General features: G+C 34.0%; 1 protein-coding gene across 1 annotated transcript in view; it reads right to left on the bottom strand.

Annotated features, from left to right (window-relative positions):
- The window catches only part of Lrfn5 (leucine rich repeat and fibronectin type III domain containing 5), a 265,279-nt gene that overhangs the window by 91,957 nt on the left and 159,730 nt on the right, over positions 1 to 13,592 (bottom strand). The gene's annotated exons all lie outside the window — the stretch shown is intronic.

The raw sequence follows: 13,592 nt of genomic DNA, 5'->3' as shown, positions 1-13,592 counted from the left end.
AATCATAAATAGCTTTGTTAAATGGCAATTCCTTGGTACAACTACTTAAAAATAATTTCTAAAAATTAAAAAAATCCATAATCTCAAAAAATATTAATGGCTAGCCTTCTAAGAAAATAGTTTTTCATAAAATAGTTAACTCTTCAATTGGTCCGTAACAATTTTGCCTTCTGTGGATCTGTCCTTAACCTTAACACAAAGCTTAGAGATTTCCTTTCTTGTGTGTTTTGATTAAGTTAATCAAAAAGAATTAAATCCTCATTTGTGAAAGTGGTAAAACTTGTAAGAGTATTTATTATATTTATAAAAATATTTTAGCACCTTTATCAATTTATATCCAGGTTAGATCCATTCTATCTTATCACAGATCTATCATCTTATCTAACCAGTGATTATTCTTGTCTCATTAGAAGTTGATTTGCCTTCCTATGATCACATTCTGAGTTTAAAAAGATTGAATCCACTTAAAAAATTCTCTACAATGGGTTTACTTTATTTCCTGTATTTATTAAAGTAGATATACCATTATGTGAATCAGTTACTATACATTGTTACTCTTTTAAAAGACATAGTTTTCTAGCATATGCATACAGTTGTGCTACCATTATATGATAAAATCTGAACAGTTGCTTCACATCAACAAAGCAGCTACACTCCCATAAACTCTATTTCTGAAGCCTCCCATCCCCTTACTAAGCCCTTGTTAACCAATTCTTTCTCTACAGACTTGTCTCTTGTAAGCATTTTGTATCAAAGAAATCACATAATCTTCAGCATGATGAAGATTCAAGAAGCTTTTAGCCTGAATAATTACTTCTTGGTTTATTGTTATATTTATGAATGCTTTCATTTGTTGGAAGGTATTTGGGTTTTTCTATCTTTTCCTTTTTATGAATATGTTGCCATAAACATTTGTGATCAAGTAGTTATTTAGATATATTTCTATTACTCTACACACAAGGTATTTAAGGTCAGATATAATTACGTGTTAAGGATGCTAAGAAACTAGCAAGTCATTTTTGAAAGCAGCTGTGATACTTCACACTGCCATCAGTAAGTATAAAAATCCTACATTTTGAGCTGGGAAGGTGGATCAGTGGTAGAGCGTTTGCCTTGCATGCCCTGGGTTCGAATCCTGAGCACCACATAAGCAGAAAAAAATAAAAGCCAGAAGTGGCGTTCTGGCTCAAGTGGTAGGGCGCTAGCCTTGAGCTGAAGAGCTGAGGGACAGTGCCCAGACCCAGAATTCAGGCCCACGACTGGACCCCCCCCCCCCGCCAAAAAAAATCCTACATTTTCCTCACCATCCCTGGTAATCCTTGCTTTCTGTCTCTTTCACTGTAACCACCCTGGTGGGTGTGAAGTGGTACTTACTATGGTTATGATCTTCATATCCCTGATGACTAATGATGCAGAAAATCTTTTCATATGCTTATGGGCCATCTGTTTTCCTTCTTTGGAAAATGGCTATTCAGACATTTGCCCACATTATTCTTTTATTAAGTTGTAAAGTTTAATGCTACCAATGTTTTTAATTACTTCAATACCACTATAGACAGTGAATAAAAAGATTTGAGCCTTCCATACTGATTTGTAAAAGTAAGTCCTACTGATATAAATATTTCTATTCTGAATATTTGAAAGAAAGACCACTCTTCTCCCTCTCCATATTATGCTAATTTCAGTGAAAACCCCTGTTAACTCAGATATATAGTCATTTGAATAAAACAATAACCACAACCACTAATTCTCATCAGCAATATGTAGTGTTTTTCTTCCTGGTGCTTATCTACAAACCGGTCAATCTGTGGTTAAATAAGGCCAGCTGATAGTCACAGAGAAAGGCTGCAACAAGTGAGAAATTAGTGAGAAATCTTACATGTATTTTTATTCCTGAGGAAATTGAGATAAGAGGTTCTTATTTTCTTCAAAGTGTATGTTAACCATAAATATGGTATATTGTATTTCCAAAAAGGAAACTTTATAAAATACAGTATTGTTTTCTCTGATGTCTCAGAATTCAGGAAAATATTTTATTTGTTTTCCTTTTTTCCTCTTTGTGTCTCTTTTAAAATTCTATTATAAATATGATATACAGACAGGGTTTCAGTTACACAAATTAGGTAATAAGCACATTTCCTTTTGAACAGTGTCACTCCCTGCTCATTCTCTTCCAGTTTTTCCCTTCAAGTTGCATAGTTTATTTCCAACATAATGTCTAGTGGGTTTCACTGCTGAATTAGTTCACCCTTTGTCCTACCCTTTCTGTGTTCTCCTTCATCCCCCCCCCAATCCGAAAAAGGGTACAAAAATAAAAAAAAGAGCAAGCAAAAGGAATAAACCACAGAAAAAAGGAAAGAAAACAAAAGAAAAGAAAGAACCACAAAGAAAGATACAGGATTCATGGGAGAGGATCACAAGAGCACAATAGCTATGTGCATATGATCATATAAAATGATCAGTCTATATCATTAGGTCTCAAAAAGGTCATAATGTTCAATTATCTCAGTGAACTTGTAACTTAAAAAAAACCAACTTATCAACTTCTAGTTAAACTATATTAAATTTTACTAAGTAAAAATCTATAAGCTTGTTGAACATTTATTCTTATATTAATATATATCTGAGTAGTTGATACATACTGTAATCCAGATATGTTGATCATAGTTTGCTAACTGATAACTTTAGATTTCCTTAAAGTCAAAACAAACAGATTATCAGTAAGTGTGATATTCATACTCTCAGTTTTCTGATATCCATTTCCTGTGAAAGATGCAAAGAAGCAATATACGGTATTAATGTATACAATGAATAAAGTATATGACTTTAAAATAACTATTGCTTGTTATAAAATAGAGAAGATGTTTTTAAATGTTAAGAGAGAGAAATGTAAGGGCAAATCATAATCTTCGTGTGTAGTGGTTATGGCTGCTAATATTAAAGGATTAATCTTAATGTCCTCATGCACTTGATGTAATTTCATCAAAATTTGAATCTATGCATGTATGCACATCTATAAATACAAATAACTTAGTCTGGAATATCACAGCACAGTTTAAAAATTGCAAACTCTACACATGTTTTTTTTCTATTTGAATCACAAATGTTGCTTTTAGAAAAATGTTATGATGATAAGTACTACTGATGCTGACCATTTATTTTACCATTTCTGTCAGGACATTTACATGATTGTGCCTCATAGGATGACAGAAAGGACCAACAGATTAAAATTATGAAGAGTTTAGCCAGGAGCCTGTCGAACATGTAATGTACTATCAATAAGTTCAGTCTTCTTCCTTCACTTTGTTTACCATAGTCATTTTCCATGAACATTTATAAAGACTCATTTCAGTGAATTTTATTTTCCTTTCATGTCTATTCTATTGTTTTTGAACACTATCTTGTTAATGTCTCTATTTAATGCCATGAGGTATTTAAATACAAATCTTTAAATAATAATATTTGTTCATGTTTGAGCTAAGCTTCCAGAAAATTGAAACAATATGGCATTTTGTACTAAAAGGAAGAATTGGAGCAAATAAATCTCCCCCTGTGCTAAACTGAAATTCAATAGCAGATATATATTTGCTAGTGTCTATTGTGAATTATAATACCAGATAAATAAATACAGGCTCTTCTGTTTTAAGAAGATTAAGTAAATGATCAGTAAAATATCTTAAAAGGCTGTTTGTTGAGACAAAATAATATAATCAAACACAGAATGCAGTATAATGGGAATATCTTTTTTGCCTAATAAGAAATCCAGTATGTTCAAACCTGGAGTTCCTATTACCTACAGCTTATCCTAAATAACAGTGAAATGTATTCATGAACAGTCAAATGCACTACTAAAAAGTTAGAAGTGTACAACCTTTGATTTCTTCCTGTGTAAAGGAATTCATGAATATTAGACCTAGCACATCTGGGAGCCCATGAACAGTTTATATCACAAGATTTCCTCTCTCTCTCCCATTACTTTGGTCCATTTTTCCATCTTGAACTTTTCCTCACTATATGTGTGTGTGTGTACATATATATATATATAGATAGATAGATAGATAGATAGATAGATAGATATATACATACATGTATATATATGTATATGATAATATTTTGAGGCAAGGATTATAGGAATTTAATTCATATACTTTATTTTAAATTCTTACAGTGCAGATATATACAAAGCTATGTCTGGGTGTCCCCAAGAGTATATCGCATGTATAATAGCACACTAAATTAGTAGTTGTCTAGATCATCATGATCTTGCTTAGATTAAACAAAAAAAAAATAAACAAACTAGACTTTGAAGAGACCCTGAGATAGATAAACAAATGAACAAAACTTTGAAGAGGCCCAGAGATAGATATGAAAATGATAATTATTATTTTATGCCAATCCTGGGGCTTGACTTTGGGTCCTGGGCATTGTCTCTAAGGTGTTCTGCTCAAACACAGACAGATTTCTACTAGTTGAGCCACACAACCACTTTCAGCTTTTTCAGTGATTAATTGGAGATAAGGACCATGATCCTCAAATCTCATCTTCCTGGACAGCTGGATTTATAGGCCTGAGGCACTTGCATCCAGCCTACTTCTGGTCTTTTATTGTACTTAATTGGAAATAAGAGTATCAGAGACTTTCCTGCCTGGATGCCTATAAACTGCCATCCTCGGATTTCACCCTCCTGAGTTCCTAAGGTTTTCCATTATAAGATATAATTAATAGAAAAATATGAAATTATTTTAAAAAATCAAGTAACCCTACCAAAAACCAAAACCAAAACAGAAGAGGAAGTACTTGTTGATTTCTATCTTAATTATAAACTGTAGCATGACATCCAAATCTTTATTTACCAACATATATACTTTAGAAAGATTTTTATTAGCTTATATCACTTACATATGGAGGATTTCATTTTTAAATCGCTATACATTTATATTGTATTCCAGTGAATCTTACCCCTTTATCATGCTCATTCCACCCCCCCAAAAAAATAATATTCCTAACACATTTCCTTTTTTCCTTTTATAGTCTCAAATGACCTATTCAATTTTTCATATTCTTTTCTGCTCTTACAATTAAAATAAAGATACACAAACAATACATTTTCTCATAGTCCCTCTGCATCACATTCTCGTCTGTCTGTTCAGCTGAGCTTCCATTGTTTTAGCATCTTCTTGAAATAGGATTTTGTTGCCAAGGCATTCAGACACAATATATAAGTGAACTCAAAAAATGAGTACTGAGTTTATGGTCATGCTCTTCAAATGACACTATTTACTCTTGTTTTAAAAAGTTAAATGTGGATACTATAATTCCTATATTGTTTAATAATTTTTTATTTTCCCAATGTTTTTAACAGTATTTTTTAAATATATAATGTATTTTCTTCTTGATATAAAGCCACTAAACTATTCAGTCCTCACTTCACAAGGTATTTAACTCATTGTCAAATATAACTAGTTCTTACTTATCCATCAGGTAGTACATCAAGCCTGCAAATAGTCTTTCATTTCTGAGTTTTGCACTAAATACCTAATTATTCTGGCTAGTAGAATCATTAGTTTCCTATCCATTTCTATTTTGTAATAATTTAATGATATTTACTCTTCTTTTAACCGATTTGTATGAATTCTCATTATAGTAATGCCACTTAGCCTTTCAGTCTTGTGAGAGGTGATAGACGAACTGGTATTAAAAGGTAAAGACAGGGCTGGGAAGGTAGCTCAGTGGCAGAGTGCTTGCCCTGCATGCATGAGGCCCTGGGTTCAATTCCTCAGCACCACATAAGTAAAAAAAGCCGGAAGTGGTGCTGTGGTTCAAGTGGTAGAGCACTAGCCTTGAGCTGAAGAGCTGAGGGACAGCAGCACCCAGTCCCAGAGTTCAGGCCCCACAAACAACAACAACAACAAAAAAGGCAAAAGCAGTAAATGCAGCAAAAGATTATTAGGAATGGAGGACAAGGTCACTGACTGGATTTGGGAAGGGATTTTGGAAAGTTCTTTGTATCCAGGCTTCTGTAGGTTTGATTGTGAAGGTTTAGTTTCCAAGAAAGAGCAGCTATCCAGATTAACACTGGCAACCATTTCATGTATGAAAGTAATTTGTTCTCCTGGTCTGTGTGCATCAGAAGGAGTTATATCCCTTTCTTGTGTGCATCATGTCTACTTAATATAGACCAGTGCATGGGTTGTATACTCAGTCTTTAGGTACTTCAAAGTGTCAGATTTAGCATGTCTCACCCCTGTATAAACTAATCTTGAACTCAGCATGTCTTAAATTAGTATACAGAAATAATCCACAGCTGAGTTTCAAATATACTGCATTCCAATTATATTATCTTTCTATATCTGGGCTTTCTTCATGGTATTGAGGACATGGCTTTGGCCCAAGTATATTACTGAAAAGTACTTAGAATACTAATCACTATCGCATATAGTCACAACAAAGCTTTGAGTTACTCAAAATTCATTTTTAAGTGCTGTCACTTCTAGGAATACACTTATTTTACTTTAGCAGGCCACAATCCCTTTCCTCTAGTGAAAAAAGTGCAAAGAAATAGTTATTAACTACCTTTTTTTACTTTAAACATTTTGTTAATTGCAGTAACTTTCTTAACAAAGCAGAAAACTCTTAAACCGGACAAGTAATACATCTATGACTATATTCGCTCCTTGCTGAGCACAAGGAAGGTAATCACATTCAGACAGGCTCAATTAACTGACCATGACCCAGGAATGACTCTACCTAAACTAGCAGTCTTGACATATTAGGTTATCTTACAGGTTTTCTGCTTACCACTAGGACATCTGGAATCAAGATTCTAGTCTCTACAACTGTCAGCATGCTTTTGCCTGGAACACTGACAGTATGTTCTTGAGTGAGTTTTGAAGCAGGTCCCAGATGAAATAGTTACTGACTTGTAATATGCTCTTTCAAGTCTGACTCTTTTTTTGGTGGCAACTGAATTATCTATCTATGTGGCTTAGAAGATAGACATTGATGGCTTATACTTGGTTTAATTGGCTGCACTGACAATCTGGACACACTGGAAAGAGTTACTTAAATTTTCTGAAATGAAGATTTCTCAGCTATGTCTGTGTAGTATTTACTCTGAAGATAAACTCTTGACATAAAATCAGAAATATAAATGCTTCCCCTGGAACCAGTCAGCTCCGATATAATTTCTTTCTTATTGTCTACTAAAACCTACACTCAAACATGACTCAAGTATGCCCTGAAGAGTCTCTGTAAAGCTTTTCATTATCCAAATCTGTGTAAGTGATATGGTATGATTTTACTAAGTTTATATTACAGAAAAATTAAAAATATTTTAGATATGAGACCCTTGTCGGTTGTATGATGAAGATCTTCTCCCAATCTGTGGGCTTTCTATTGATCTTGCTAGCTATGTCCTTTGCCATGCAGAAGCTCTGCAATTTCATGAAATCCCATTTGTCCATAGCAACAGATGCTGGAAGGGATGTGGACACAAGGGAACCTCACTGCATTGTTGGTGGGAGTGTAAACATGTTCAACTACTTTGGAAAGTAGTATGGAGGTTCCTCAAAAGACTCCACATAGAGCTCTCCCCTATGACCCAGCAATCCCACTTTTGGGCATTTACCCAAATGATCACAAACAAGACCATACTAAAGCTACCAGCACAACTATGTTTACTGCAGCCTTATTTACGATAGCTAAGATATGGAACCAACCCAGATGCCCCTCAGTAGATGAATGGATCAAGAAAATGTATATACACAATGGAATTCTATGCCTCCATCAGAAAAAATGACATTGCCCCATTTGTTAGGAAATGGAAAGACTTGGAAAAAATTATATTCAGTGAAGTAAGCCAGATCCAAAGAAACATAGATCCCATGGTTTCCCTTATTTGCAATAACTAGTATATGTCTGAGACAGCAGAAACGGTCAGATAAGGTGATGTTAGACGAACTGAACCCCAAGATAAGGACTCAAATGGTTTTTCCTTCTTGCTATTTTTTTCTAACATGTTTATAAGATTATTTCTTTGTTGCTTTGTATGTCCCTCCCCCACGGTATAACCCCTGTTTTCACTGTATTTGATGTAGGTATAATTTGTGGAGGGAAAGGTCGACTTAATGCAACAGTGAGATATAGAAGACGTTATGTCAAAAAACGAACTTTATCACTTTGGTGCAGCGGGGGGGGGGGGGGGGGGGGGGGGGGCGGGGGGGGGGGGGTAAGATGAGAAGGGATGGAAAGAGGAAACAAAGGAGAAGGCAACAATGCTTGATAAGAAATATACTCATTACCTTGCCCACGTAATTGTAACGGTATTTTCACAATTAAAAAAATTAAAAATAATCTAATGAACATGTTTCCATTTTTCCTTCTAGAAATGTCAATCTGGCCAACATTTTTCATGATGAAAAAGAAATAGGCTCAGACATTTGCTGACATCCAAACCCGTGCTCCAGGAACAAAGCAGGCACAGAATGGTGCTGTAATCCAATTGTTATTTAAATTGAAAATACAGATGCTATTTATTGCTATTTTTCTTCCTCAGCTATTCTTAGAAATATTATCCTCCATCTGCTTTGTGGCTCAAATTGATTTCTTTCTCCCTCCTTTGGCAATGAAACCATTACTGCCACTAACAGCCTAAAGATATTTGTAATAATAGATAATGTCATGATGATTTTTAGAATTAATAATCTGGTATTTCAAGGAAAGGAAATGCATATTTCTATTCTGGCTTACTCATCTTACAGTGTCAGTTTCTATTCACAATGTTATAAAGTAATTAGAAACAGAAATTAAAGTTATGTAGTCACTTAATAAATATGTTTTCAAAATTTCCTACATTCCAGGAAGTATTCTAAGTATACCACAATAAAAGTGGCATGTAAAATAGCAAAATAATTAAAAAATACATGTCATATCAAGAAATAATGTACATAAAGCCTTAATTAAATATCTCCATTCAATACAAAAAAATAAAAAACTATATTGTTTGCTTTGGTGATAATTCACTTATACTACATTAATTTCATAAGATAGCTGACTTATACAAACAAAGAATTGAAAACTATTTGGAAGCTACTACTTTCTTTTTTCGTTTGCTCAGTTTTTTTAATCATTAATTTTAGAAGTTTATTTTGTCTTCATGCTAGCATTATGGTGCATTTTTATTGTTAAGTAGGACAGGAATAATTCTTTTAAATGTATTTTCTGTACCCAGAATACAAACAAGAAAGGACTATGAGAAATCTTTAATTTTGACAAAATATTTATTTCCATTTATAATTACTTCCATCATTCTTTTTAGATCTCTTCTTCCCAATTTCTATACTGTTACACAAAATACTGAGCTTATATCTCTTACTCAAAACAAGCCAAAAATTACATAAACAACAACACATGCTGGTGAAAATGTGTATAGGGATGTAAACTATGGAAGAAAGTTTGGAGATTTCTCAAAAATTAAAAAAATGGAACCACCCTATGATCCAGCAGTACCACTCTTGGGCATTTATCTAAGAGATTACAAGTCAGGATATAGTTCATGTTCGTTTTGGACTATTCGTCTCAGCCAAGTTACAGTAACAGTGAGCAATGTATGAATGGATCAAAAAATGTATACATAGATGCACACACACACGTATAATTTTACTCATCCATCAAGAAGAATGATATTATGTCATTTATAGAGAAAAGGATGGCACTGGAAAAAATTTTGCTAAGTGAATTAAGACAAGCTCAGACAGACAAAGAACATATTTTCTTTCATATGTGGGAGTTAGATTTAAATCTAAATATGTATATATAGAGAGAGAGAGACAGAGACAGAGACAGAGACAAAAACAGAGAAATACAGGGGCATACGAATATATAAACAAATTAAACTAATGTATTAACTAAAAATTATTGACTGGACTGGGAATGTGGCTTAGTGGTAGAGTGCTTGCCTAGCATTCATGAAGCCCTGGATTCAATTCCTCAGTACCACATACACAGAACAAGTCAGAAGTGGTGCTGTAGCTCAAGGGGTAGGGTGCTAGCCCTGGGCAAGAGAAATTCAGGGACAGTGCCCAGGCCTTGAGTACAATCCCCAGACTGGCAAAAACAACAACGAAAAAAATAGCATGGACTATTCAGGGAAGGATTCCTCTGGTTTTACTCCTTTGAACAAATAACTTACAGCTTAACAAAATTAATACCTGGAATCTAGAACATGTGTTGTCCAGATAAGGTCAAGGGGAATGGGCTCAGACACATTGAGAGAAGAGTAGGCAAATGTAATTACAATTTTCAATGTACACAAGTGAAGGTGTCACCAGGTAAACCGACGAGATGGGTAGACTTGGGAGATATGGGAGAAAATAATGCAAGGAATGACATTGATCAAGGTACATTATACTGACAAAATGGCACTTGAATTGAAATCCCTTTGTACAAATACTTAAAAATAATTTAAACATTTAAAAAGAAATAAAAAGCCAGGTGCTGGTGGCTCAGGCCTATAATCCTAGCTACTCAGGAAGCTGAGATTTGAGGATCACATTCAAAGCCAGCCCCGGCAAGAAACTCTGTGAGACTCTTATCTCCAATAAACCACTCAGAAAACTGGAAATGGCGCTGTGACTCCGGTGATAGAGCACTAGCCTTGAGCTGAAGAGCTGAGGAACTATACCCAGGCCGAGTTCAAACCAAGAAGAAAAACAAAAACATAAAAACAAACAAACAAAAAAACAAAGGAGGGAAGGAGGGAAAGAAAGAAGGAAGGAAGGAAGGGAGGGAGGAAGGAAGGAAGGAAGGAAGGAAGGAAAGAAGGAAAAAAAGAAAAAAAATATAGGCAAGGAAAATCTCTGCTATCTTCAGTACTAACTTTAGTTTAGAATTTTTTAAAATTAGAAATAAAAATTTTCATTTTCTAATAATAACTTTAGGAATGGAGACTCCTGGCCCTGAAAAAGTTCATCATTATTTAATTATGGAGACAAAAGCTCTCTTCTTGATTAAACTTTACTTATGATTCTCTGAATGCTTTCTTCAATTAGACCTAAACATTGAGATTCATTGTTTTTTCATTGTCTAGGAATCCTGCCTAGGCAATTCAGAGAGAATACCTCACTCTCAATATCTGATTATCTCAGTACTTAATTAAATTCCTCTTCTCTCACTCTTAGCACACATGTATGCCAGCAGAAACATGTCAGGTAAGTTAGAATGAATCCTCTGTTCTCCTGATGCTACCTTTATTTTCCATCTCCAAACTCCCAATACTACCCCCTATATATTGCTTTGCTAAGTTCTGAATTACATTGGATGTCAGTAGTGCACACCTGTAATCCTAGCTACTCTGGGGGACTGAGATCTGAGAGCCATGATTCAAAGCCACTCCAGACAGGTAAGTCTATGAGATTCTCCCATTAACAATCTCAAAACCAGAAATGGAGCTGTGGCTCAAAGTTGTAGAACATTAGCCTTGAGAAAAAAGTCTCAAGACAGTGTTCAGGCTTTGCATTCACACAGCACAACCAACAAAAAGAAAAGAAAGAAAGAAAGAAAATTAAGTCCAGTTATACACCTAGGTCTTATTTCTTAAAATGTTTCCTGCTTGAAAACAGTTTTTACTGCTTTATTCTAATGTTGATTTTCCTTGACAATAGTTTTAGCTGCTAGCACTTCCCACTCTTGAGGGATGAATCAAGTGGCTGTGGAAAGATTTGTAAAATCAGTCCCAAAGCATTCCAACTCAACTCCCGTCCACCTCTTTTCGTTCCTCCACCATAAGAACCTCCCAGTTCTCATAGTCTTGGGACCTAGAGCCCATACTTATACTGCTTCCCAACTCAATGAGTTCTCTTCGTGATCTTAGTTTTCAGTCCTGTTTATTGGCAAGTCTTATACACCCTTAAGACCCACTTTGGAACATCAAGGACCTAACCCAATGCTTACTCCTGCTAGTGCTGCTTTTCTCCTGCTATCCTTAGAACATATTTCCATTCTAGGCAGATAAATATATTCAGCCATTACCAATCATTGAAAGCCTGCATCGAGAGATAAAATGTATTTACCACCTCAACACACTCTGCATGACATATCCAGTGTCCCAACATCTGTGATAATGAGTAAAGGCATGAGCTTCAAGCTCCTCAAGATCTTTATAAGCCAGAAGAAATCAGAGAGAAAGTAAAACAGGGACAATGACAGAGCACAGAAAAATTTTCCTCTGGAGCATGTGCCAAGAGCATAGGAATAACAACACATTGAGAATAAGATTAATGACACTTGTCCTTTAAGATATGTGTAATTTGTTTCCTGGCACATGAATATGATGAGTGATAGCCCTGTATTATTAAGGAGTAATAATTTCAGATTGAAAGACTAAGAAAAATCATAATCATCTGCAAGATTTTAGGTGCTATAAATTGTACCTCAGTTATTTATTATATACAGTGTTTAGTATACAATCATTATTTAATCCTTCCAATTTTCATAGGAAAATCTGTTCCATTTTTCATATTCATATACTGAATGGTTGAATATTTTTGTGGTAACTTGCACCGTATTTACTGCTTAGTCCTGGAGACCAAATTCAAATCTTATTAGGTTGCCAAATTAGCATTCTCTACTCCAGTACCAATATTGTCATATGTATATTCAAGTTTAATTCTGATTTTTAGATACAATGATAGTTATTTCTTTAATTTATTATAAATGTGATGAACAGGGTAGTTATATATGTAAGGTCATGAATACATTTCTTTTTAAACATTGTTACCCCCTCCCATACAACAATGCATTAATTTTCTATAAGTTTGCTAAAATTAATCAATATATGTGTGTGTATATTTATTTCTTATATGTAATTGATCACCCAAGTCTTAGCTTTTTCCTATTTAGTCTTTATCTACAACTAACATATTTAATCAGAGAAACTTGTCAATTCTTTTACTAACATTGGCCACACCAGTGATTTTTCTAAAATTTGTTTCAGGGTAGCAATCTAGTCCTTAATGCATGTGAATCTTTTATAACTTAGGAAGTAAACTGACTCTGAATATATTTTCTTTTAATTGTGTACAATCTTTTTAACCTTACTGTGTGTTGTGTTTAAATTTTTATTGAACAGTATTCTACTTTCAATTAACAGAATATATTTTGTATTTAATATTTATAGGGACTATAAGCTCAAACTAAATGCAAGCTTTGAAGTTTATTTTGTCTATATACTATCTACTACTGTCAATAGTAGACAGAAATTGTTTATACATATTTATTTATTGACCATTTTCACTCAAATATTAGCAAGTACCATATTAACACGTTATGAGTATGGTGTATTGTTTATACACAAAATACACAGCCAGATAACATATGTGTTGATACAAATTCCTGACTTTACCAATTTATTTAATTTTCATTTGAGGAAGTAGATTCTAGCATTTGAGGATAAAAATAAATTTAATTAGTTTTCATTTAAGAGTACTTGCTGAAAGATCTCAAAATGACTAAATTATTGTGATGAAATCCAATAAAACAATACATACATATAAGTACATAAAGACACATACGCATATATACATATATATATATAT

This window comes from Dipodomys spectabilis, unplaced genomic scaffold (assembly GCF_019054845.1).
Source record: "Dipodomys spectabilis isolate Male_0828 unplaced genomic scaffold, ASM1905484v1 ptg000042l, whole genome shotgun sequence".
Taxonomy (NCBI): domain Eukaryota; kingdom Metazoa; phylum Chordata; class Mammalia; order Rodentia; family Heteromyidae; genus Dipodomys; species Dipodomys spectabilis.
Note: the sequence above shows the minus strand (reverse complement) of the source record. Positions and strands in the feature narration are given on the sequence as shown.